This window comes from Pinus tabuliformis, chromosome 5_2 (genome assembly GCF_031772625.1).
Source record: "Pinus tabuliformis cultivar Carrire ecotype Pingquan chromosome 5_2, CPIR1, whole genome shotgun sequence".
Taxonomy (NCBI): Eukaryota; Viridiplantae; Streptophyta; class Pinopsida; order Pinales; family Pinaceae; genus Pinus; species Pinus tabuliformis.
This window is the reverse complement of record NC_142306.1, coordinates 828465098-828471128: the sequence shown is the minus strand read 5'-3', so window position 1 is coordinate 828471128 and position 6031 is coordinate 828465098.

Sequence of the window (6031 nt, the reverse complement as noted above, 5' to 3'; positions counted from 1 at the left end):
TTAAGTCGGGGAGAGATGTTGGTATCATCCCAAGACCTCTTTTTCCTCCTAAAAACATATCATTTACCCATTCCTTTTCATCATATATCCCTTAGAATCCTTGAAAATTAATTATTAATAGTCTTATAGTTATTAAAATGCATTGAAATTGATTTAGGAATTTTATGTTGAAGAATTAGAAGTTTTTGGTGAAATGGTTACAGGAAGTTCCAACATCCTGTAATTAGCTCATTGTTTGACATGTGGCACAACAACTGGGCTAGAACGAAAGGCATGGATGAAAAGTAGAATGTCCAAGCATGGACAAACACCTATCCTACAGCCGGATCGACCCTCCTACATGCGCGGTCAACTCAGGTCAAAGCATGGCACACTGGCGACAAAGGCAGAAACAACAGCTCATTCTATTTTGATTTAGTTTTTGTTCTTTTTGAAATCAGTTAGGATAGAAACATTTTGAAAAGCTCGATGTAATAAAAGCGGCAACAGCCAAATTCTGAATGTACATTCATTATCGAAATGACATGGTTGTGCTAGACATATGTAAATACAGTCCGAGTAATGGATGTAATGGTTAATCGTTGTATCATTCTGAAACAGAGTTTTTAAACTTAATACTAAGAACCCAGTTGCAGTTACGACTTGTGTCTAGTGCATTGATTTGATATTCGGTCGAATATAGTCCAGTGTACCTCTGGAACGCGGACGGGCCCTGCGTTCAACCGGTATACTGTTCTTTTCATTTTATTTGCACTTAGGTTATCGTATGGTTTGCACAGTAGTTACGATTGATTGGATTTCGATTTCAATAGGTATTATATGGTTTGCACAGCAGTTACAATTAATTGGGTTTCGATTTCCATAGCTCTTGATTTCCATCGAATGTATATGGTTTGCGTTTATGGTAATGCTGAACAGTCATCACTGAGATCTGGAAGTGCGTCCTGTAAGGGATTCGATCCCTGTGTTGTCTTTTAAAAGCACTGTCATAAACTTTGTTTTCATTTCACAATCCATTTATGATCTCTGTATATTTTGATATTGTATAAATATTAGTGAATGCTGGGTGTTTACTGAACAAGGGTTTTATGTGTAATGTCTTTGTAAGGAGATTGAGATCATTGTTGCAGTGATACACAGTGTTTAGTTTCAGTGTGTAATTTGGTAAATGCATTTAATGATAGCATTGTAATCAGGTATATTAGCAGAGTGACCTGAGTGTTTGGATGATAGGTGACATACCCCAGTCTTCCGTAAAGAAGCCCTGTGACCTACATCATAACCACTTAGCCAACAATCCTTTATGTCTACGCATGCCTCTAAGCTTACGCATCTTGGTCGATAATTAATATAGTCTAGTCTAGTACCCTAGCTAGAACACTACACAACCCGAAACAAAAAATCATGGAGCAGACAACGCTCAACCAAAAACAACAGAACCGATTGTGGGGCATCTCTGGCACGAGGGAGATCCCAGACAACGCAACAAACTACCTAAACCATGTTACTCTTCTGTCAGAAGAAGAAACCTCCGAGCCCACTCTTGCCTAGTTAGGGCATCAGTCAGTTAAAAAAACAGAGAGGATAGATTAAGACTCCGAGCCTTTGAGAGCTCAGGAGCATTGTAAAAGGCCTATAAAAGGCTGGAAACTAAATGTAACAGGGGTTCAACTTCTGGAGACTATTGAGACTTTGCTACTCAAGATTCTCATCTTCATTCATTAGCAATACAAACTTCTTTTGCTGTTATATGTTCAATGTCCATTTGCCCTTCTGTTCTAAGCTTGCACTTGAATAGGTTGTTCATGTTTCTTCTGTATCTAATGCCAGATAACTGTCATCTTATCTATGCGTTTGATAAATTAGATTTGCAAGCTTCTTTTACTGCCTGTGGCTAGCCATTCATATGTTTTATATATGCATCTGCCGGTACAGTCAGTATTCTCATTTATTGCTTGTAGGTAGCCATTCATATGTGTTTATATATGCATTTGTCGGTACGGTCAGTATTCTCCATCTATTCATTGAATCTACAAACTATTGAGCATTAGTGGTCTAAAGCCTTGTAAGTTGAGGGTGTTCATGCATGTCTTGAGTAAATACAGAGTTTAAATAATTATCTGGCTTGATCCAAACCAGCATTCATTCCAATAGTTCAAAGAACAATATTAAAGATTATATGTTACCAGGCATCTCCGAGCTACAACCTAGGAGAGTTTCCTGGAGTGATAACAACTCCAACCATTGGCCACCTATAATATTTTTTTCAGTCTACTTTCTCCTTTGTTATAGCTCTTTCCAAAATCCCTTGGGGTTGTGCTTTCCAAGAGAGATTAACTCCTTTCTTCTTCCATTTACATATATTTTTTTATTGTACTAATTTTTCATATTTCTTCTTGTTTTCTTTGCTCCACTTCATCTCTTTTAGAGATTTCCTGATTGCCTTGCATTCTTCATAATACCATGGATTCTCCATAAAAGTACTTGCAGTTCCCTTCTTGGGGCGGGACCTTTTGAATGCAGTTAAGGCCCTATGAATTGTTGGGATCAACCAACTGTAATGAACGTGGCAACCCGCCTCATTGGTTTTCTTATCTGCCACGCCATGATCTATAGTCCGAAATAGTTGCTTAAGAGAAACGCTGAACCTTTCCCTGTTTTCTTGATTTATGAGGATTTTTCCTTTGTAGAGAGATTTCTTTTGCATTTCACGAGTTTTCCTATTGTGTGGACTACTATGGGAAAAATAAAACTTAACAAATAGAGGGGCATGCTCATATTTCATTTCGATAGGGAAGTCCTTGATATCGAACTTCAACAATGTAGAGATGAAAATTTGAGAGCAAATTACATAATCTACCACACTTTGACCATTACAAGTTTTGCATGTGATACCTCTTGAAGCTGGCCACCTTCTCATTTGGTTATAAATAACCATGCCAAAAAAACTACAAAGCCCTATTAATTCTGCCCCAAAGTGCGTCACACCCCCATTTTCATCTTGCGAATTGTAGAAATTCCTTGTAGATTCAAACTGCTAATTGTAATAATGCTAAAACAATAGACTTAAATCTACTCTACTCATCAGCGAAAATAATTAAGCGATCGCGAAATCACGAAGCATACAAGAGAAAGAATTCAATCAACTTGCATTTTGTTTCTCCTCAGCTTGATGCTTCAGTCTAGAGTTGCTTTCACCTCGTCTAATTCAGTTCACCTCACTCCCTTGCTTGTCCGCCTTCCTTGAACTCGCCTTTGGATGACTTGAACTTTGAATGAATGATTGATCACTTCTCCTCTCCACCACGTCCACTACTTGTGCACTTCGTCAAGGATTCATCATGGGTTGGCCTGGGCAGTCCGACCTCCCAATTCAACCAACCACACCACCACTTCACGTTGGCTCGCCCATGTCGCCGCCCCGCCGGGTCCACATGCCCATCTTTGCACAGTATAAGCTTACCTTCGCAAGTTCGCACACTTAGCCAAATTTACATCCTTTCGGTTTTTCGACTCTTCATTGGCTCCTCGCACTCGTGCCTCGGGTGCCTTTAACCGACTGCCCCAGCTCGTCGCAACACCAACTCGTCCCATCGTCGCAACAAACGTCATAACCAACTCGCTCGCTGACCGACTCATCGCACCCGCTGACTCGTTGCTTGCCCGGTTCGTCACGTTTAACCGAGAGTGCGCCCACCCAACTCGTCGCACGCCGACTATCGACTTGTGGGCTTGACAGGCAAGATGCCACCACCTCACTTGGCTAATATGCAAGGGAAGTGGTAACATGTTTTTTTGATAGATGTTATGCTTGTATTTTGGAGTAATTCTTAGTTTTGAGAATGATGATGAGGAGGAAACCATAAATGCATTGGGCTCAAAAGGATGTGAGTCAGGTAGCTCGTTCATAGTGGAAGCATGCAAGGTGGTGCTTGATTGATATGGAGGATAACATATCTGTCCTAGGTATTGAACTCCAACAAAGTTGTAATTTAGTGCTGACAAACATCTTCATTGGAGGTAGTGTTGAATGTGGGGATCGACAATTGGGATAGTGGATGTGGGTGGGCATTAATGCATAATGTTGGCAACTATGTGTTTAGTATATGTAGTAGCTTGGAGTGAGTTAGTGGGAAGAAAGGAAATCAAGCTTAGCCAGGCAGAGTTCAACAACCTTAAACAGCTGGTATGGCAGAGAATTACAACCTACAAGGGCCTTTATCCTCTGTGAAGGTTGAGAACTTTAATGCGAGTCTTAGAGAGGGTTGGGAGAATGTCAAGCTACCCAACCTCTCATCCTAAGAAGGGACTATTGTCATGGGTCACTGGGTGAAGATATGGGAGCTTTCCAGGAGCAAATCTTTGTAGGAGAGGCAAACTAATAAAGGGATGAGGATGGGGAGGCCTAGAATCGTAGCCTGTAACAATTTTACACTCTTTCTAGGTATTCCTCACGTGAATTTTTGGCTCGTTGTTGTGAACGTTCATGTTACTGATCTCTATAGAATAGCTCGACAAATTTTGGTATCATTTGTTGTTGGGTTGTTTGTATTTGAAAATTCCTTTTTAGAGTGCATTGTTTTATCTTTCTAGGTGGAAACCAGAGTTGTGATGGGGCTCTTATTGGTAACTGGAGAAGTACAAGAGTATGGAGAATGAAGGCGAAGGCTAGTTTTGTCGTGGTTAAACTATTGTCTAGCTCTAAAATCGAGTTAGTGAAATTTGTTGGAAACCATTTCTCTGTGTTGGGAAGAAGTAGGCTCAGGGAGGTGGAGCATATAGGAGGTTGGAAAAATGAAACAATGAGGACCTATTTTGGGTGAGTGAAGAAACATAATCCTACTATGTGTGGCTAGTATTGGAAAAACAAGGTTTCCTGGTGGTTTTTGCTTGCATGGACGGGCGGGTATTCTCCATATTCACAGTGCGACAACAATTACAACACTCCAAACATTGGATATTGGTCTTTCCCAAGGGCTGAAGGACTCCTCACCATGCCACGATAGAGAGGTTGACCTAGGAGAGGTGAAATATACTATGAAGAAAGAGCCCGTCGAGGAACTCACAACTTCATAGCATAGCTTCTAGTTTTGTAGCCAAGTACAATGAACAAATTCCTGTGAATGTACAAGAGGAGCTGTTGAGATCGAAAAGGGAGGCCTCCTCACAAAGAACCTCCCTTTCTAATGCAAAAGTGAGAGCCCAATGGGAAAGTTGGATTCTAAATATAAGGCAAACAAGGAGTAAAGGGAATGAATACATGCAGACAATCAACCTCAGCTGGAAAATGAAATTTCTCCTGGGACGGGCACTCCTGGACAATCATGAAGTGAGGAGGTAGTTATTACAAACGTTGGATCACATGCATGACCACCTCAGACACTATGATTACAAATTGGAAGCAATGGACCAACGACCAATGCAAATTGAAAAACACCTTGGGATTTCACTAGTAATCCTTAAGCCCTTAACAACTCAAGCAGATCCTATCCTTGTAGATGGTTCAGACTCTAATCTAGTTACCTAAGTTGACGATGGTTGTTTATGATGAGTATGTAGTGCCTCCTTTTTATGTTCATGGTGTGGACAGGCCAAAACAATTTCTTTGTGTTTTTAAGTTTAATTTAAGTTATGTTAGATATTGTCGGTCACTTATGGCCCTTCAAAGGGCCTAATTTTGGCTATTGTCCTGTCTCCCTGGCCAGAGACCAAAATGACTAATGAAAATTTTTGATGTAACTTATTGATTTTGTCGTAATGCAATTCACCTTACACATAAAAATATTTGTAAATAAGTCCACTGGACATAGATAAAATGGTGATAAGGCACTTCATGGTATAAGGTCATCGATTTGAAACTACATGGACGAAAAACCAATGATGCTAAGGATTGGTGTGGCCTAGGTTAGGTGGCAGGTGTGATCCCAGTGTGACTTTGATGGCTTAGATAACCTTAGGTTGTGACTACTCAAGCCACACGTGATGTTCCAATCATCTCAGGACTCAAATACCCTAACAAACAAATATATTA